The sequence below is a fragment of the Schistocerca gregaria genome, chromosome 8 (genome assembly GCF_023897955.1).
Source record: "Schistocerca gregaria isolate iqSchGreg1 chromosome 8, iqSchGreg1.2, whole genome shotgun sequence".
Classification (NCBI taxonomy): Eukaryota; Metazoa; Arthropoda; class Insecta; order Orthoptera; family Acrididae; genus Schistocerca; species Schistocerca gregaria.
Genome location: NC_064927.1, coordinates 82,037,784 through 82,060,459, shown reverse-complemented (window position 1 = coordinate 82,060,459; position 22,676 = coordinate 82,037,784). Strand labels below are relative to the sequence as shown.

The following is a 22,676-nucleotide window of genomic DNA, read 5'->3' as shown; positions in this document are numbered from 1 at the left end:
AGGAGTGTATTTCTACTTATTTTATTTTATAATTTAGTAATATTTCGCTTTGGCCAAGTGACTGTTTAGCTGCATGTTTCAGGTTGTTATGATGGCCTGAGAATGTCCAGGATTCGGCCTACTGCGCAAATATCAAATATTATGTGATTTGCACATTCCTAATATAAACAAAGCATTGTTCCTGAGTTGCTAGTGGGTTAAAAGATGCCATGCTCAATCCGGTCAAATTTCACTGGAAGTTATTGGTTCCTTTCCAGCAGCCATGGCAGCGGCGGCGGGAGAGGTTGGTGAGTTCCAACAACATTTATACTGGTTTTGTGTTGATCAACCGAGTCGCAAGCAATTAGCTAGACTACACGCGCATTTGGTGCACGTTACCAACCGGGTCTCTGATTTAGGACAACTTGTTGTAAACGTGGCTGATCGTAAGGAATTGGTTGAGTTGCAGCGAAAGGTGGATGCTTTGCAGATTAGGTTAATCGGGTTAGTCTAGCTCCGAGGAATCTAGTGGGCACGTCCAAGTTGATACGGCACGGACAGGAAGCAAACTAAATAGCTTAAACCACGGAATTGAGTCTAACTCGGAGTTTTTCGCAACGGTACCTCACCCGATTGCACTTCTGTTTAAGGATGTAGAAGACTGAAGTGTAGAATCGGAGGCGAAGACACTGGAAATTTTGTGGTTACTGGTTTATTTTGAACAGCATTCGTGTGCTTTTCAAATCTGTGTAACGAATTACTTTCTAGAGCTCTTTCGGAGGGGTTCTCGTTACGACAACTTAGGCAACTGATTATCCCTGAGAGACTTACAGAGGGCTTTAGGAAACATCTAGAATGTCAATATATTTGGAAGGTGCAGGCCGCTAGTGAAAATTTGTCAATGTATGTGGAAAGGGTGAGGGTGGCTTCGCAGGCCTTGATAAGTGAACAATTAGTTGCAGTAGTTTTGGAAGGGATGGCGGCTGCTGACAAAATAAGTTTTATTTTCAAGTCACCCCTGAAGACCTGGGAAGAGCTCTCTGTTGTTGTTACTTCTACACTGCGCTAAAGTTAAGCAAGGACTCTAGGAATGTTAGCGTGTCGGGACAAGCGAAGGAAAATTTTGGAGTGGAGAACGATTGGCCAGGTGGTAATTATCAAGGCGTCCACAGCAAATGTTTTCGGTGTGGGGCTGTTACGCATTTGGTTAGGAGTTGTCCGGTTTTACCTGGGGCAAAAAGTACTAAGTGACATAAGGTCAGGCAGCACGTTTCCAGCAGTAACTTATTGTTTAGCGAGCGGCGTACCGTAGCTGCTGATTCCCGGTTCTGTCTGCCTTATATTTGTCTTAATTTTAATCAGGAACCTCTGTCTGCGTTATTAGACACTGGTAGCACATATTCCTTGCTCAATGAGGCTTGGTTTCTGGAATTTGGCAATCTTACCAAACTAAGGCCAAAAAAAAATCACGTTTCGGAGATGTTGTATGGTCAATGGTCAGGTGTTGCCTCTGGCGGTTTGGGTTAAGGGAAGTGTTACCGTATGGCAGTTTTCGTGGCCAGTGACCTTTGCTCTCGTTGCTAGCTTGCCGGTAAATATGGTGCTGGGTTGTGATACCATTTCTAAAACTCAACAAGTGTTTCATTATTCCGGTGTAAGTTTTCTTTTAAGTTTGCGCCGAATCAGAAGTTTGGATTTTGTGAATGTCGAGCGGCGTTAACATCCACGCCTCATTCCTTGTCAGTCACTCCTAGTGCTGATACTGATCTGTCATCTTTCTCTGCGGCAGGGCCAACAGGTTCATGAGTTGTTGGATGCGTTTCCTGGCTTATTTAGTGATAAATTTGGGGAAACGGATAAATTAGAATATGATATTCGTTTGACACACAATATTCCGGTTAAACAGCCCTCATATCGTCTCTCACCACCTAAGATGAAAATATTGCGGGAAAAGGTACAGAAGATGTTAGATCAAGGGGTTATCCGACCCTCGACTTCTCTGTATGCCTCTCCGATATTCTTGGTACCGAAGGGTTAGGGTAGTGATTTCAGGGCGGTGGTAGATTCCTGTCGTTTAAATGAAAAGGTGATTTTGGAATCAGTCCCATTGCTTGATCTACACAATTCCTTTACTTGGTCTTCAAGCGCGTCTTGGATCACGGTTATTGGTTTACATCAGGCTTATTACCAGATCCCATTGACAGAGGAGTGTAAAAATGTCACAGCCTTTTGCAACGATTGGAATTTATTTGAATTCAACCAGGTGCCCTTTGGCCTGGCCACCGGAGCTGCTGTTTAGACTCTTTTATGAGATAGTATACTGGGTGAATTTAAACTACACTTTGTCTGTAATTACCTGGATGACCTTGTGGTATACAGTAAATAGTTTGAAGCGCATTTGAGTCATTTGCACCAAGTATTTACTAAACTACAGCAGGCTTGTCTGACTGTTAGTTCCCGAAAGGGAGGGAGCGTTTCCTACGCCACATATGACATTGCGTCTTACATACTCTTAAACTGACATAATTCCATCCTATCGGAAATAGAAACAGATTTCGGAATGAGGCTATTGAGATATTGTTAGAGATGGAAGTCTGGAGCGGTTGTCTCGTACGTCAGATTGGCCGACCGGTCAAAGGCGCCAGATTTAAGCTCTGGTTCCCATAAGGGGGCGTGGGTTCGAACCCCACATCTGACAATCCCTTTGAAACATTCTGAGACTAACGTACTCCCTTGATCTTATCGAACAATTAAATTACGCAGAAACACGCCGTGGAGATTTTACTACAGACGACAGTGACAGCAATGCAGGCATCGCACGTCCGATAGCCGTAGCGGTCGAAAAGAAATAGCGGAACATATTCTTCTCGTGCCGAGTTTTAGCTCTTCTCACGGACGTTTCCGTGGTCGTTGTGTTGTGTCTCGGTGCTATTCCATTTTCATTCCCTAAAAGGCAACGCGAGAGACTACCAGGCAAGTCCCAAGTGATCTGTACACGGACTATGACGTCTGCACATCTGGCAACATTCTCGCCAAGTTGTATGCCGTGCCAACGACACGGGTTCATGTCCGAACACCGAAATTAGCCAGCGTTGGGCGTGGTTAGTACTCGGGTGGGTGACGAACTGGGAAGTCCGCGTGCTGTTGGTTTCTTCAGTTTTGCCTTTTTCCTTTGCTTTTGGTGCTGCTGTGCGGTAATGGTACGGTCCAGCACGCTGACCCCCTCTTGCTCTCGGTACGCAAAGGCGCGAACATGCGGCCACAGTCAAATGAAAGGGTCCGTTGTGTGTTTGTCGATGTGGCCTCTCCCAGTTGTTTCTAGCGCCTTTCTTCTGCATATGCGCCCATTTGCAAGCGGCAGCTTTCGCGTCAGCCGAGCAAAGTCGAGAGAAGCCGACACATGGGGACACACGATGCTGTGAATCGTAATCCGCATTAGCCTATGAGGGCCGGAGGGAAAGCATTGGTACCGTTGAATACACCTTCCTGAGTAAAGGGGACAACTTCCGTGTGATGTCCGGGTTTCGAACCTGGAGATTCTACTTGCGAAGGAACCATGCTGACCGACACACCACCACCGCCTTCTGCTACGCGCTGCTTGTGACGTCATGTGTCGCCTTCCCTCCTGGCGCCAGAGGCCGAAGGCGATAGCTCTGTAGACGCCCAGCACCGAGTGCAAGGCGAGCACCGCTGAACCCGTTTCCCTGGTGCTGCTAGAGCGACATACTGTAACTAGGCGCAGAACTGACTTTCTCTGATAAATCGGCCCTTTAATGCACATCAGGGCGAACACGAAATTTCTAATATGAAGTACTCACTGACGACCCAAAGACGTTTCAGTATGTATGCGTCGGTACTACCGGAGCAGTGCCTAAGTATTGTAAAGTGATGGTCGACAGCTAGAGCCTCACGTGAAGTATTTCATTGGCTTCCCACGAGTGCGTAATGCACAGTGTGGCTGTTGCTAGGAAAAGGTCTTATTTGCCGTTCGTTAATATCTAGTTTTGTTTGCATCAATGTGAAATGTTCCTATTACTAAATACAGTTTTTCTAGTTACAGTTCAAACTGGAAGCGACGGAAGAAAGCGGTCCAACGCGCCACATTGGAACCCGAAAGGGAGGGTGCGTTTCCTACGCCACATCTGACATTGCATCTTACATACTCTTCAACTGACATAATTGAATCCTACGGAAAAAAGAAACTGATTTCGTAATATACGTTCCTGAGATCTTGATAGAGATGGAAGTCTCGACCGAATGTCTCGTACGTCAGATTGGACGAGCTGTCTAAGACGCCAGATTTAAGTTCTAGTTCACGTAAGAGGGGCGTGGGCTCGAACCCCACATCTGACATTGCAGTTTAAACACCCGTGAGAAGAGCTAAAATTCGGCACGGGAAGAATATGTTCCGCTATTTCTTTTCGACCGCTACGGCTATCAGACGTGCGACGCCTGCACTGCTGTCACTGTCGTCTCTAGCAAAATCTCCACGGCGTGTTTCTGCGTAATTTACTTGTTCTGTAATATCAAATGGCTCTAAGTACTATGGGACTTAACTTCTAAGGTCATCAGTTCGCTAGAACTTAGGACCAATTAAATTTAACTAACCTAAGGACATCACACACATCCATGCCCGAGGCAGGATTCGAACCTGCGACACTAGCGGTCGCGCGGTTCCAGACTCTAGCGCCTAGAACCTCAAGGCCACTCCGGCCGGCGCAACGTGTGGCCTGGTCAGATGAATCACTTATCTTGTTACATCACGTCGAAGGTCGTTTTTGGATACGCCACTGTTCAGGTGTATGGTTGCTCGAAACCCGAGGATATTCATCTGCTCCGACGGTAATAGAAGGCACGCTATGGGCTTAGTGAATATTGTTTCGGTGCATATGCACTCCTTCATACTGTCATCTTCCAATAGGATAACTGTTCACATCGCAAGACGAGAATAGGACTATAGTGGTTTGAGGGACAATCCATGACACACACAATGTTTGTTGTGTTATTCACGTTTGATTATTTTTTGGTCAAGAGCCCTATGTGATCTTCACTTGATATGTAGCTGGCGCAATCAGGCAGTGTACATCGATTTGCAACACATTATCTATTCATTCCGCGAAATGTTGCGCACCAACTTATTCCCTCGGCCTTCGATACGGCTGGAATTATGCCAGTGTATGTCTGCGTAGTAAACACTGGCCGGGTTACCTTGAACTGACACCTTCAGCATTGCGGATTTTTCAAGGACAGCAACACGCTGCGCAGATTCGCCACTGAAGAACTCGAGACAGACTGCGGGCCCTGTAGAAGAGCGACCAAGTCGCTGCTGCAACATATACTTCTTCAGGAATGCACGCCATATTTATGAAGTCAGCAACGCCATTTCACAGAGACAGTCATGAATCATCACCGATAGTAGAAAACTGGTCATCCATGTAACTCCTACTGGAGAACTTGCAGATCAGAGAAAAAGACAGTGCCTTTTACGCAAATTTCTGAAGAGGGGTTTCAAAATTAGAAACATATAAAGAACCAAAGAAACTGGTACACCTGCCTAATACCGTGTAGGGCCCTAGCAAGCACGCAGAAGTGCTGCAACATGACGTTGCATGTACTCGGCTAATGTCTGAAGTTATGCTGGAGGGTATTGACAACATGGATCTTGCAGAGTTGTCCATAAATCTGTAACAGTACGAGGGGGGAGGAGATCTGTTTTGAACGGCACGTTGCCAGGCATCCAATATATGCTCAATAATGTTCATCTCTGGGGAGTTTGATGGCCAGTGGAAGTGTTTAAGCTCAGAAGAGCGTTCTGAGCCACTCTGTAGCAATTCTGAACGTGTGGATTGTCCCATTGTCCTGCAGGAATTTTGCAAGTCCGTCGGAACGCAGAATGGACATGAATAGATGCAGGTGATCAGAGAGGATGCTTACGCCTGTGTCACCTGTCAGAGTCGTATCAGCGTCCCATATCACACCAACTGCACACGCCCCACATCATTACAGAGCCTCAACCAGCTTGAACAGTTCCCTACTGACATTCAGGATCCATGGATTCATGAGGTTGTCTCGAAACCCGTACATGATCATTAGCTCGATACAATTTGAAATGAGACTCGTCCGACAAGGCAACATGTTTCCAGTCATCAACAGTCCAATGTCGGTGTTGACAGGCCCACGCGAGGCGTAAAGCTTTATGTCGTGCAGTCATCAACGGTACAAAGACCATATCGATGATGTTTGGTTGAATGGTTCGCACGCTGACACTTGTCGATAACCCAGCAATGAAATCTGCAGCAATTTGGAATTGCTACACTTCTGTCTCTTCTGAGCCCCAGACCGCTCGGCTAATCCCACGCGGCCCAACCAAATACTGCTCATCACCTCTTCTTTGCGACACCCAATGTCGGCAGAAAGTGTCGGTTTGTTTCTAGTTAGAAACAAAATTCTCTTCAGTCGTCGTTGGTCTCATCTTGCAGCGATGTCAGAGATTTGGTGTTTTACCGGATTTCTGATATTCACGGTACACTCCTGAAATGGTCGCACAGGAGAATCCGCACTTCATCACTATCTAAGAGATGCTGTGTCGCCGGCTGCGGTGGCCGAGCGGTTCTAGGCACTGCAGTCTGGAACCGTGGGACTGCTACGGTCGCAGGTTCGAATCCTGCCTCCGGCATGGATGTGTGGAGGTTTAAGTAGTTTTAAGTTCTAGAGGACTGGTGACCTAAGATGTTACGTCCCTTAGTGCTCAGAGCCATTTGAACCATTTTTTGATGCTGTGTCCCATCGCTCATGCGCCGACTATAACACGACATTCAAACTCACTTAAATCTTGATAGCCTGTCATTGTAGCAGCAGTAAACGATCTAACAACTGCTCCGTGCACATGTTGTCTTATATAGGTGTTGCCGACCGCAGGGCCCGTATCCTGCCTGTTTATACACTCCTGGAAATTGAAATAAGAACACCGTGAATTCATTGTCCCAGGAAGGGGAAACTTTATTGACACATTCCTGGGGTCAGATACATCACATGATCACACTGACAGAACCACAGGCACATAGACACAGGCAACAGAGCATGCACAATGTCGGCACTAGTACAGTGTACATCCACCTTTCGCAGCAATGCAGGCTGCTATTCTCCCATGGAGACGATCGTAGAGATGCTGGATGTAGTCCTGTGGAAAGGCTTGCCATGCCATTTCCACCTGGCGCCTCAGTTGGACCAGCGTTCATGCTGGACGTGCAGACCGCGTGAGACGACGCTTCATCCAGTCCCAAACATGCTCAATGGGGGACAGATCCGGAGATCTAGCTGGCCAGGGTAGTTGACTTACACCTTCTAGAGCACGTTGGGTGGCACGGGATACATGCGGAAGTGCATTGTCCTGTTGGAACAGCAAGTTCCCTTGCCGGTCTAGGAATGTTCGATGACGGTTTGGATGTACCGTGCACTATTCACTGTCCCCTCGACGATCACCAGAGGTGTACGGCCAGTGTAAGAGATCGCTCCCCACACCATGATGCCGGGTGTTGGCCCTGTGTGCCTCGGTCGTATGCAGTCCTGATTGTGGCGCTCACCTGCACGGCGCCAAACACGCATACGACCATCATTGGCACCAAGGCAGAAGCGACTCTCATCGCTGAAGACGACACGTCTCCATTCGTCCCTCCATTCACGCCTGTCGCGACACCACTGGAGGCGGGCTGCACGATGTTGGGGCGTGAGCGGAAGACGGCCTAACGGTGTGCGGGACCGTAGCCCAGCTTCATGGAGACGGTTGCGAATGGTCCTCGCCGATACCCCAGGAGCTGGGAAGTGGCGGTGCGGTCCCCTACGGCACTGCGTAGGATCCCACGGTCTTGGCGTGCATCCGTGCGTCGCTGCGGTCCGGTCCCAGGTCGACGGGCACGTGCACCTTCCGCCGACCACTGGCGACAACATCGATGTACTGTGGAGACCTCACGCCCCACGTGTTGAGCAATTCGGCGGTACGTCCACCCGGCCTCCCGCATGCCCACTATACGCCCTCGCTCAAAGTCCGTCAACTGCACATACGGTTCACGTCCACGCTGTCGCGGCATGCTACCAGTGGTAAAGACTGCGATGGAGCTCCGTATGCCACGGCAAACTGGCTGACACTGACGGCGGCGGTGCACAAATGCTGCGCAGCTAGCGCCATTCGACTGCCAACACCGCGGTTCCTGGTGTGTCCGCTGTGCCGTGCGTGTGATCATTGCTTGTACAGCCCTCTCGCAGTGTCCGGAGCAAGTATGGTGGGTCTGACACACGGGCGTCAATGTGTTCTTTTTTCCATTTCCAGGAGTGTAAATAGGTAATACAAATATCGGAGGGAAGTGTCGGGAGCAAAAATTGTTCAGGGCGGCCCAGGCTTTCAAATCTTACAGTGGTGAAGCGGTCTGTACAGGTGATGCTAGGGCTTAGAACTGCACGAAATCAGTCTCCGTTTGGAGAGGGTGACGACGACTACGCTCGTGGCCCACTGGGAAGAACAGACCCGCGCCGCCGCCTCTCCCAGAAGGGCGCGGCCTCTGGCAGACCTCCAGGCCTGACCTCCGGCAACCCGCTGTGCGTGGCTGGTGTCGTCTGCGGCGCAAATAACGATTTGCGGCCGGCCGCCTCCTACGGCCACAGGCCACAGCGCGGCCTACGCACCACTCCGAGTCGCCACGCATACTCTTTACTTCACCCACACTGAAGTTCGTAATCTATTTGGCCTTGCTACGACCACCAGAGGACCTACTGCACAGAATTATCGCGACATATTAAGGGGGGGGGGGGGGGGGGTAGGACATTTTAATTTCCAGTGTCTATACTTTAACAAATAAATTCATAAAACTTTGTCAGCATCACCAGGAAGATTCAGGATTCACATTCATTGCAGTGGAAGCTCGAAAACATAGCAAAATGAATTTTTTTACGTGTGAGATTTCATCATTTATTCACATACTAAAGGCTGCATTTGTTACTATAGGTACACTTTTCTTCATAAGTTAGAGAAATTCAAATGGTTCAAATGGCTCTGAGCGCTATGGGACTTACCTTCCGAGGTCATCAGTCCCCTAGAACTTAGAACTACTGAAACATAATGACATCAGACACATCCATGCTCGAGGCAGAATTCGAACCTGCGACCGTAGCAGTCGCGCGGTTCCGGGCTGAAGCGCCTAAAACCACTCGGCCAACCCGGCCGGCTAGACAGATTCTTCGATAAATTTTGCACATTATACATGCCATACTTACAGGTGTATGAAACTCTAGAATTTATTTAATTTATGAAAAAACAAATGGGCTGTTATATTTTAAACTTCATGTTTAGAAAAAACACAAATTTTATAGTTAATTACCTCAATTTTTACCAAGGTTTTAATAGATTTGAAAAATTCTAAATTTTCATACACCTTTAAGTATGATTTGTATGCTGTGCAAAATTCATCGAAGAAACTCTCTTACTTATGAAGAAAAGTGTACCTATAGTAACAAATACAAGAGGATAAGTGAAAAAATGATGAAAATTCACATGTAAAAAAATCATTTCGTTATGTTTTCGAACTTCCACTACTATGAGTGTGAAGTCTGAATCCTTCCTGGTCATGCTGACAAAGTTTTATGAATTTATATGTAAAAGTATAGACAGTGGAAATTAAAATGCCCTGTGATGCCTCTCCTGCTCAAAGTCGGCCCGTTTGACGTCCTAGCCCCCTCTAAGATCTCTATTGGCCTATGTAACACAGTTGTCCAACCTATCCTCTTGTATAAACGAGGCCTTCAAATTCAAACACGACGTTTCCACTTCCGATAATGTTTTCATGGAATCATCGAAAGCTATTGCAAAGCACATTTATTCACGGATTACTAGTTTTCGCAAGTAACCATCTTTAAGTCGGTGACACATACGACATAAAATTCAGGGAAGGTACCTTGGTGTCAAATGCATGATTTGTAGGATTCCACACATCAATCGACTAAAACTAAAGCCTTATGGTATCACTTTGTTCTCTGCTTGTCAGACTGATGAGACCTCTTTTTTCTCAGAAATGGCTAGAAGCATCAAGTTAAAACTTGTGTCACGTACTAACGTCTACGAACGTTTGACGGTATAAATAATTTAAGCTTCTAAGTCAATACAGTCAAAAGATATGGCCATTTCTGTCATCTATTTCGATACTCGGAAAGGCACTCACGAAAACCCACAAATGATTAGCCTACATACTTGTCGAGCGTGGTGGTCTAGCGGGTGCCTAGAAACCGAGAGGTCGTGTACCGCTACGGGCAGTTTCCGTTTCAACCTGGTCTTCCTCTCTCAGAGATGTGAGGATTCACCAGAAACAAAACGTAGTTCGGATTCCACTTCAAAATGTAGCCCACCTTTCACGGTTGGATAACTAGGGTAGGTTCCACTAGGCCATTCACTCATACGAAATTATTATTATAATCTATGCACATGATCACATTTGTATGGAGCCCTCAGGGAGTGCGTCCTACTCCCACTTGTCTGCTTTTTTTAATTTTTCTTTTTCTTTAGGTTGCCAGCGTGCTTCCGCAGTGGCTACAACGGTTCCCGTCAGGTCACCAAAAGTTAGAGCTGATGGGCTTGGCTAGCACTCGGATAGGTCACCATCCGGTTCTTGTTGGTCACTAAATACAAAAATCGTCAGCTTTGCCACCACCATTGTATACCTGAAGTAGGGCTCATGAGAATATGGCAGAAGCATTAGGGCGCATACAGATGAATAGAGACAGCAATTTCCACCCTCGTTCAATCCCCAGATGGATATGACTTCACTACAATTGGTACGCAGTACCCTAAGACAACACGGTGCAATGACTCGTGAAGTATACAGAGTGGTTCATTGATCGTGACTGGGCCAAATATCTCACGAAATAATCGTGAAACGAAAAAACTACAAAGAACGAAAATCGTCTAGCTTGAAGGGGTCAACCAGATGGCGCTATAGTTGGCCCGCTAGATGGCGCTGCCATATGTCAAACGGGTATCAACTGCGTTTTTATAAATAGGAACCCCATTTTTATTACATATTCGTGTAGTACGTAAAGAAATATGAATGTCTTATTTAGTTGGACCACTTTTTTCGCTTTGTGATGGACGGCGCTGTAATAGCCACAATCATATGGCTCACAATTTTAGACGAAGAGTTGCTAACAGGTAGGTTTTTTAAATTAAAATACAGAACATAGGTACGTTTGAACATGTTTTTTCGGTTGTTCCAATGTGAAACATGTACCTTTATGAACTTATCATTTCTGAGAACGCATGCTGTTGCAGCGTGGTTACCTGTAAATACCACATTAATGCAATAAATGCTCAAAATCATGTCCGTCAACCTCAATACATTTGGCAATACGTGTAACGACATTCCTCTCAACGGCGAGTAGTTCGCCTTCCGTAATGTTCGCACCTGTATTGACAACGCGCTGACGCATGTTGTCGGGCGTTGTCGGTGGATCACGATAGCAAATATCCTTCAACTTTCCCCACAGAAAGAAATCCGGGGACGTCAGATCCGGTGAACGTGCGGGCCGTGCTTCCACGACCAATCCACCTGTCATGAAATATGCTATTCAATACCGGTTCAACTGCAACGCGAGCTATGTGCCGGACATCCATCATGTTGGAAGTACATCGCCATTCTGTCATGCAGTGAAACATCTTGTAGTAACATTGGTAGAGCATTACGTAGAAAATCAGCATACATTGCACCATTTATATTGTCATCGATAAAATGGGGGCCAGTTATCCTTCCTCCCATAATGTCGCACCATACATTAACCCGCAAAGGTCGCTGATAGTCCACTTGTCGCAGCCATCGCGGATTTTCCGTTGCCCAATAGTGCATATTATGCCGGTTTACGTTACCGCTGTTGGTGAATGACGCTTCGTCACTAAATAGAGCGCGTGCAAAATATCTGTCATCGTCCAGTAATTTCTCTTGTGCCCAGTGGCAGAACTGTACACGACGTTCAAAGTCGTCGCCATCCAATTCCGGGTGTCTAGAAATATGGTACGGGTGCAATCGATGTTGATGTAGCATTCTCAACACTGACGTTTTTCAGAGTCCCGATTCTCGCGCAGTTTGTCTGCTAATGATGTGCAGATTAGCCGCGACAGCAGCTAAAACACTTACTTGGGCATCATCATTTGTTGCAAGTCTTGGTTGACGTTTCACATGTGGCTGAACACTTCCTGTTTCCTGAAATAACGTAACTATCCGGCGAATGGTCCGGACACTTGGATGATGTCGTCCAGGATATCGAGCAGCATACATAGCACACGCCCGTTGGGCATTTTGATCACAATAGCCATACGTCAACACGATATCGACCTTTTCCGTAATTGGTAAACGGTCCATTTTAACACGGGTAATCTATCACGAAGCAAATACCGTCCGCACTGGCGGCTTGTGACGTGATACCACGTACTTATACGTTTGTGACTATTACAGCGTCATCTATCACAAAGCGAAAAAGGTGATCCAACTAAAACATTCATATTTATTTACATACTGCACAAATATGTAATAAAAATGGGAATTCATATTCAAAAAAACGCAGTTGATATCCGTTTGATCTATGACAGCGCCATGTAGCGGGCCAACCATAGCGCCATCTGGTTTCCCCCTTCAAGCTAGACGAGTTTCGTTCTTTGTAGTTTTTTCGTTTGATGCTTATTTCGTGAGATATTTGGCCCGGTCACTATCAATGTACCACACTGTATTATAATGCAGATGGAGATTTCTACTATTATTGCAATTATCACAATGAACATTTCACTTCTTCTGCCAGTAGTTAAGTCCGCAGCTCGTGGTCGTGCGGTAGCGCTCTCGCTTCCCACGCCGGGGTTCGATTCCCGGCGGGGTCAGGGATTTTCTCTGCCTCGTGATGACTGGGTGTTGTGGGCTGTCCGTAGGATAGTTAGTGGTGGTGGTGGTTAGTGTTTAACGTCCCGTCGACAACGAGGTCATTAGAGACGGAGCGCAAGCTCGAGGTAGGGAAGGATTGGGAAGGAAATCGGCCGTGCCCTTTCAAAGTAACCATCCCGGCATTTGCCTGAAACGATTTAGGGAAATTACGGAAAACCTAAATCAGGATGGCCGGAGACGGGATTGAACCGTCGTCCTCCCGAATGCGTAGGATAGTTAGGTTTAAGTAGTTCTAAGTTCTAAGGGACTGATGACCACAGATGTTAAGTCCCGTAGTGCTCAGAGCCATTTGAACCATTTTTTTCATTAGTTAATTCATTAACACCATCGCTTCCTCGTCAAACAGCTGTATTTAAACTGTTCTGGTTTGTTTTTCGCCACTCGCCCCACTCTGAAATAACGCTGGTTGACAGTGGTTGTACAGAGTTCTACGTCTACATCTACAAGACTACTCTCCGATTCACAATTAACTGTTTGGCAGAGGGTTCTTCGTACCACGTTCAGACCATTTCTCTACCGTTCCATTCTCTGACAACTCGTGGATAAAATTAACACCTAAATCATTCTGTAGGAGCTCTGATTTCTCTCATTTTATTATGATAATCATTTCCCTCTATAAAGGTAAGTGACAGTAAAATAATTTCACATTCAGCGAAAAAAGTTGGTGATTGAAATATGGTAAAAGGCTCTCTCCGCAAAGAAAATCGCCTCTGTTTTAATGATTGACATCCCAGCGTTTATCATATCCTGCACGTCCTGCCTTACTTCGCCATAATACAAAACGAGCTGCCCTTCCTTGAAATTTTTCGAAGTTATACGTCAGTTCTGTCTTGTAAGGATCCCAAATACCACAGCAATACTCTAGGAGGGATGGACGAGCGTAGTGTAGGCACTCTCTTTACTAGACCTGCTGCATCTTCTAATCGGCCTGGCAATAAAAAGTAGCTTTTTGTTTCGCTTCCTCACAACATTATCTATGTGATTAAATCGTTCTTGTAGATCAGCAGCAGCAGAGGGCCTATAAAACTTCCATGAGGAATCTCAGGTATTACTTCTATTTTACTCGTTTATTTTTCGAGGTTACTATGTACCGTGATCCCTCTGACAGGAAATCACGAATCCAGTCACACGACTGAGACGATGCTCCATGGGCACGCAATTTAATTAGAGGTCTTGTTACGCACATTGTCGACAGCCATCTGGGAATCTGGAAAATGTGGAATCTATTCAAGACATACTGTCGATAGTACTCATTACTTTGTGCCAATAAAGAGTTAGTTGTGTTTCACACTAACGATTTTTTTTCTGAATTCGTGCTGACTGTGTGAAAACAGACTTTTTCCTCCGAGGTAATTGATAATATTCGAATGCAGTATATGAACGTTAGTAATATGGGTCTGTAATTGGGGATTTCTTCTGTTTCCTTTCCTGAGTATTGGTATGACCTGTGCAACTTTACAGTCTTTTGGCAAGGGTCTTCCATCGAGCGAGCTGTTGAATATGATTACTAAGAACGAAGCTATTATATCAGCATAGGCTAGAAAGAAACTTATTGGTATTCACTCTGGACTGGAGGTCTTGCCTTCATTAAGTAATTTAAGCTTCTAAGATGTGTACAGTCCGCCGTTGTAATGGCAGCCTGTGCATACCTATTACGAGTTCCTGTCCCAGGATTTACCTTTTCCACAGAAAAACACCCTTCAGAAACCTACTGAGATCTACACGCAAGACTAACGCTAACTAGAGATGCTCTCTCACAGTAAGTAACTGTGCACTCCCACCAGATGTAATAATCAACGCAAAAAATAATAAACACAAGCAAAATAATGAATGAAACTTTAAATGCGAACATTTTTAGGTTAGGCTTTACCGTGACTGTTATTGACATTAAATGAAACAATAAGTTTACTGTTACCAGTCACTGTTTATTTGTTTCCACGACGCGTTTCGAAGGTTTAAACCTCCATCATCAGGTGGATATACATCAGTTAATATGGCATTTGTGTGTTTGTGTTGTGTTACGATTTCTTTGGAGGAAGTTGTGACACTGTCTAGTGGAGAAAACAAAACAGTATTTCAGAACTTGGTCTGTTTTGACATAAATTGAACTTGTATCTAGCAGTAAACATAAATTAAGTAAGATAAAGTACCTCCAGTGGTCACAGGATCCTTTCACAGACGACTGAATGAAACGTTTCACACCAGTAAAGTCAAACAGTAGCAACTGGTCAACGAAAGCACAACAGAAACAAATAAACGAAAGTACAATGGATGAGAATAAACTCTGAACATAATAAACATCACAAATAATCGTTGCCAGAAGATATGACAGAAACATGAATGAGTCGCCTTACTTCTCATAGGTAGAAAATTTGAATAGCGGAGTCTGAAAGTAAGTAGCATTCGGAAGTTGACTACTATTGTAAACCGACAAAATGATGTAGCAGTAAATGTCTGCTTAATTCAACATAATTCTACAACTGATCGACGTTAGAGATATAGGTCTATATTTCTCCACGTCTGTCCGACGTCCCTTCTTGAAAACTGGGATGACATGTGCCCTTTTCCAATCTTTTGGAACGCTACGATCTTCCAGAGACCTACAGTACACCGCTGCAAGAAGGGGGGCAAGTTCCTTCGCGTACTCTGTGTAAAATCAAACTGTTATCCCATCAGGTCCAGCGGCCTTTTCTCTTTTGAGCGACTATTTTGATATCTACCATGTTGTCACCTGTGCAACAATCTAGAGAAGGAAGTACAGTGCAGTCTTCCTCTCTGAAACAGCTTTTGGAAAAAGACAATTAGTATTTCGGCCTTTAGTCTGTCATCCTCTGTTTCAGTACCATTTTGGTCACAGAGTGTCTGGACATTTTGTTTTGATCCACCTACCGCTTAGACATAAGACCAAAATTTCTTAGGATTTTCTCCCAAGTCAGTACATAGAACTTTACTTTCGAATTCGTTGAACGCCACTCGCATAGATCTCCTCACACTACGCTTCATGTAATTTTTGTTTGTCTGCAAGGCTTTGGCTATGTTTATGTTTGCTGTAAAGTTCCCTTTGCTTCTGTAGCAGTTTTCTAACTCGGTTGTTGTACTATGGTGGCTCTTTTCCATCTCTTACGATCTTGATTGGCACATACTCATCTAATGCATATTGTACGATGGTTTTGAACTTTGTCCACTGATCCTCAATATTATCGGTTCTTGAGTTAAAACTTTTGACTTGAGCAGTCAAGTACTCTAGAATCTGTTTTTTTTCGCTTTTGCTAAACAAAAAATCTTCCTACCTTTTTTAATATTTTATTTAAGGCTGAAATCACCGATGCTGTAACCGCTTTATGATCGTTGATTCCCTGTTCTGAGTTAACTGTTTCAAATATTACGGGTCTCTTTGTCACCAGAAGGTGTAGTATGTTATCGCCACGAGTCGGTTCTCTGTTTAACTGCTCAAGGTAGGTTTCAGATAATGCACTGTGTTGTGGGAGCCAGTGTTGTGCCCACTCCATTTTCTCCACAGTCAATGCCCTGCACAGGCTAGCAAAAAAAATAAGATCTACCACCCTCAGCGTGACGAATGTGTACTTTCACAGGCTCGCCGCCCCTGAGGGGCGACAGCTTTCTGTGTGAGAGGCGAGCCTATTGTGTGGCCTGCCCGCCGGGGCAACACCGATTCTCTGAACGACCACCTGTCTCTCTGCCTCTTGTGGCGGACCACTGCCTGTTAACGAAGTTACAGCCTGCCTCGACTCACAGCAGAAAGAAATTATTCCTTGCCCGAAAATCGACTCGTGCACATATGCTGCTTGATGTACACTAACTTTAGTCAACCTCTTATGAAAAGAGACTGTCATTACACATCTGTGAGGACATATCTGCATAAAAGATAGCGCAAATGAGGTCTGAGAAGTGGTATGGAGGCCTTTCACATGATGACCTTCTTTAACTGCGGTGGCACTCGCTTGTCGAGTTCCTCGTGCGTGGAATTATAATCAATGTGCAGCTTTGCAGAAACTGTGACGCAGATAGAATCGAAACACCCAGGAATGCTGTCGAACGGAATCATCCTGTTGCACGACAACTCCCGCCTCCACCCTGTGAATCGAAATGACGGCTACGTTTAAGTGATATGGTTGGGAAACAGTGCGATATCCTCTGTGCATGCCGTGTATATCACTGTATTATTTCCACATCTTTGGCATCCTGAATGAAGACGTGCATGGCCGTCAGTTTGAGTCGGACGAAGAAGCTACAGTGGACGCGGTTGCGATTATATCAGCGGCCAAGTGTGTTCTAGTAAACAGGAATTGATCGTCTCGTCCCCAGTGACATAAATGTCTTAAACTGTGATGAGGTTACATCTGAATGGAAACATTCAATGGTCCCTTTGTCCCAGGTGTTCGATTTTTATTTGCCCCTAATAGATTTCTTTAAGATTAGTGTAACTATTTTTCTTCTCCATTTGTTTCACATGATGACTGACAAGGAAACTTGAAAGAACATGGGAACTGCTGAGGAGATCACTGGCGAGTGAGCCACTGCCATCTCTGTCAAACTATTCTTACAGTGGATGAGACGTGGAGAACAGCGGTGGAGAACAGCATGGTCCTTACATGCAATTGTATTCCTCGTATTCCAACACACATGTGTGCTGTCAAAGTTTCTGCAAAAGAAAAGAAGCTTACGGAGACAGTTTACAGCAGAATTATAAGTGATGTCGAAAGCTTTTTCAAATTATAATTACATAGAGGTTATTAAATTCGCACACAAAGTTTAAAAATTTCAGAGATCTGCAGTGTCTGCAGATAAGTACTTGTAGGGCACACACAGTGTGCCTGACGTCTCTCCTGTGCATCGTCAGGTGCATTTTCTCTGCTATTTTGGCAGATATTTCCAATTCAGTTTTTGCAATGAGAGAGTTCTGGACCAAAAGCATAGTTTTCTTTTAAATTTCCTGTTTGAAAAAGCAAGACTTTACTTTTACTGTATTCCCATTCACAAATTTATCCATGCCCAGGAAAGAAATTTCCATTTAATTAAAAATATAAAAGATGTAACAAAAATTATCAGTTAAAATTTAAAAACAGAATAAAAATTTCAGCTTTTGAAAAGTGTAAGGTTTATTTTTTTCAGTTCTGTTAATTTAGTGAACACTTCTCCATAACCATTCCTATAACTGATGAGTTCAATTATTAGATTTTCAATGCTGTCTATCATTTTCATTTTGTTTTGATTTTATTTACATACAAAAAATCAGATTTTTAAATTTTTTTAATTGAATATTTCAAACATTTTAAAATAGCCAATTTTCAAGTTTAAAAATTTTCAGTTAAAATTCTATATAGTGAATCATAAGTTAAATTCCTTTTACCCTACGTATTTATATATGCAACTGACTTCATTATTTAATTGTGCTATTCTTTTAAAATCTCTAATAGCATCATAAGCTTTTTATTGATAAAGATTCTATAATCCTTCAGGAAAAACTTCATTTCTTCCATCTTTTGCACAGATATTTTGCAATTTAACATGACTGTATAATGAAGAATCAGTTAATAATTATTCTTATGATTAATTTAAAATATAACAAAAATAATGTAAGACATATAAAATTCAGCAGATTTAAAATAATTAACACCATGTAGTTCAAAGTTTCTTTTTCCATGTAATCCTGTTATCTCTACTGTTTGCTGCCCAAAGACAGAAACCAGAATTTTTGATTTTTGCAGTCTTTCTTGTTCTAGTTCAAGTTAATATTTCAATATATATTTAACAACTGAAACATGAATTTCCATTGATTCTACAACAATTTTCCTGCTTTTGGAAATGTAGCTTTTATTTCAATTCCAGCATCATTTTTATTGGCCCAGCTAAGAATTCAGTCTCATGCACTGGAACTCCAAGTCAAAATTGTTATTGGATTACCTCCACAAATTATTAAATTTAAAATCTTCAAAGAATTCACTGGATATTTCTAATGGATAAAGTACTTCATTTTTTTTACTTTTTATTTTTCCATCACTAAGGATATGTCCAACGATAAATAAGAAATAATTGGATGTTGTATTCTAGGTGGAATATTGTTTCATTTCTTAATGGTATAACATCCAACAGCTTTGTCAAATAATTATCGATTAATTTTTATTACATTTTCCACTGTACATTGGATAATCTGTTTCATTGGTTCCAGCGTATTGAAATTCATATAAAATTTAGATTTTCCATTTTAAATTGAATAATGTGTTTCATTGGTTCCAATGATACTGAAATTCATATAAAACTTTGAATGATTAGGAAGAATACATCCATCACCAATATTAATATAAATTTCTTTTTGCTTGTTTGGAATATTAAAATAATTTTTGGTTTTTTCATTAACAGGAAAAGAATAAAATTGATAGCTCTCGATTTTTTTTCATGATTTACTAAGAAATAATTCATTAAGACATTTACAAAATAACTCTTACAATTGAACAATTGAAGTCAATCAAATTGTCATTTTCATTAGTTATAGCGATTATTAAATTTTCCTGGCGTATTTCTTCTTCTAATAACTAGATTAGTTACAGGATAATTTGGCTCATAAATTGTTGGTCTTCCAAATTCAGCATTTGGTTTAGACAAAAGAATAAAATTATTTTCTATATGAAAATGATAGTATGTTTAACAAACATTCCATTGGTTAGATTAATATTTACATTTATTTATTCAAATGGTGTTATTTTTGGTAATTATTATCAACAGTTCTTCTAATAATTTCTGGGTATGCAGCCGGATCCCATAGACATTCTGACACGATATTTCATCCCAGAGACATCCGGCCATCATCAGGTGAGTACACAACTACTAAAGAGACCAGGTGCAGTAGCGGTATTTATGGCAAATCTCGTGCATGCGAAATGTACTGGCATTCTACAGCGCATGCATCAGGTGTTGACATGCACAGAATAGCTGAGTTGTACATGCTGCCCTCAGTGGTGAAACTAAAAGATCATCTAGTCATTGAGATCTTTTACTTTCACCACTGAGGGCAGCAGGTACAACTCGGCTGTGCCATGCATGTCAACACCTGATGGCTGCATACCCAGAAATTATTAGAAGAAGAAATTCGCTGGGAAAATTTCAGAGGTCACATTATCAACAGTTTCTTGATTAGGTTCAATAATTTGATTATTTAAACCTAAAATTTGTCCAATACTATCATCCTTATCCATAACTGCTTCAACAACACTTTCAGTAAAAACTCTGTTTTTAAATTTTATATTCTTTATTGGGTATATTAGGTTTTTAGATTGAATAAATTGTTCCAAATTTTTCAAATTGTGATGACTGACAGTAATTTCTATTATTTTCTTATGATGGTATACTTTATTATTTTTCGACATAATATTTGGAGTTAAAAAAGTTTCTGTAAGCTTTTCTCATTGAAACTTAGTTCACTGTTTAAGGACAGCTGAACTATCACGCATTTGAAATAGATGTTCCAGTTATATTAATAAAACTTATATAAATAAATGGGTGATTGGAAACAACAAATAAGTATTCCAGAAAAATATTTAAAATAAACATGGTAAACTTCTACCAAATTCTATTCAATGTTCAGTAATAGGATCAAGCAGTTGTGAAGAAACAACATTAAACATCCACAGTTATATTCTAGCTCTGGGATGGTTGAACTGGTATAAAATTAACCATCTGTATGTTTATTCTAAAAACTTAGACCGACTAAAATAACGAAAATTTAAAAAAGGTGTAAAAATTTTGAAGTTAAAAAAAATGAAAAAGTACTTCTTTTATTGAAAATGGTGAAGAAATTATTCCATTAGATGAATATGAAAATAATTCAGTTGTAGATTTTGACCATTCCATTCATGAAAATGAGGATATAATTAAAGAATATTTTACTACAGATTCAAAAGAAGGAATAGATTGTTTTTATGTAACTCAAACATATTCAAATATACCAAAACAATTAGTTAGAGATAATCGTATTTTTTTAAATAATTGCAGACAAGATGACACAAATTTAATTATTTTTACCACAAGTTAGTTGGAGGTGATTTTGAATCTGACAATTTTAAAAATATATGAAGTAAATATTGGAATAATGTCGATTTTAGTTTTATTACGATTTATATGACAAGAAAAATTAATAACAGTAGATACAGAGAAAATACAAAGAATTTTTTCAGCACTGAACTTAACCATTGAACTTAAATGATGAATATAAAAGATGAACATAAAGGGTTAATATAAAATGAAAATATTTATTGTGGTTTATTCCTAAATAAATGACACCAAAATATCATCAAGAGATTGTTGAAAAAGCTAGACGAAATAGAAAAACGAAAGGACAATTAGAAAAAGAGATTCAAAATGGAAAAAACAACCAAGAACACAATATCAAAAATTTAAAAAAAGGATCAACCAGTTATCCACAAAATTTTATAAGTTAAACAAGAAATCTAAAGCCTTGGTGATATGTTAAGAGCAACTGAATAAAAAAGAGAACCTGAAAAACAAATGGTTCCTTACAAAACAACATTTCTTAGAAGAATTTAACGGTATTCCAATATTAAAAACAACATGAAGCATCCCTAGCACTGACCCAAGTCAGCAACAAATTCCATAATGTGCTTCCAAATTAAGCGAATCAGAAAACCAAGATTTGGTGAATAAATATGGAAACAAAATTAAAGATAGAAAAATCTAAAAAATGGATTGCAAGTACTGCATAAGAAAATGTTTAAAAAATAAACATAACTGAAAGAACAAATCGGCTCTGAGCACTATGGGACTTAACATCTGAGGTCATCAGTCACAATTGAATGACTGCTAGAATATAATTATATTATTTAAGATATAATTTGAGGAAAGCTCTGTTGGTACTTTTAAATATTTGAGTAAATTACAAGTATAATTTGATGGAGATAAAATAACTGTTGGTAGTAAATCATATAAAGGTTCAGATGAATTAATGAATCTCTTAACTAAAAAACAGATTGCTATGGAATATATGAATACATGATGTACTACTGCTGATTTAACATATTATGCAGATATACTAATTCATTCTGGAGCATTATACTCTGATAATAAACCAAATAAAATAAAATCGAGTAAAGGTAATAAATAAAATATTTGAAAAAAAGTTGGTGCTCTTTATCTTTCCAAAAATTACCATCATATTTAGATGTAAGTGTAGACGAAGAAATGGGTGAAGAACTAAATAAAAACTGCACAGAAAAACCAATTGAATATGTTTGGATGAATGATGTTTGCCATTTAATTAATAGACTAGCAGTAATTCATGTTTGGATGAATGGTGTTTGTCACTTAATTGATAGACAAGCAGTAATTCATGGACAATTAGCAGGAAATAAAAATTATCATAGTAAAAAAGTTGATAACACAAAAATTTTAACATATAAATTTAGTGATTTCATTATTATTGATCAGAAAAGAAATTCCATATGTAATCAGATTTTTAATAATCTTCCTCACACATTTTAGAAATAGGAGAAATATGGTAAAGAATTAGTTAATACATTAAATAACAAAATATATTTTGTATTACATATTCCTGATTATAATTAGTGTTCTCCTGGAACAAAACTGGAAGGAACATCAGCTAGATGTGACAAAGGAATTAATCTATTAGAGAAAGCTTGTACAAACCATGACAATGCTTACAGAAATAATAAACATTTAGAAAAAAGACACAAAACTGAC

The 22,676-nt window shown here is 41.5% G+C and overlaps 1 non-coding gene across 1 annotated transcript; it reads left to right on the top strand.

The window, feature by feature from the left end:
• Positions 1 to 2,593: 2,593 nt before the first annotated feature.
• Positions 2,594 to 2,677, top strand: Trnal-uaa (transfer RNA leucine (anticodon UAA)). Its single transcript has one exon. It is a non-coding gene; the product is annotated as a tRNA-Leu (tRNA).
• The last annotated feature ends 19,999 nt before the right edge of the window (positions 2,678 to 22,676 follow it).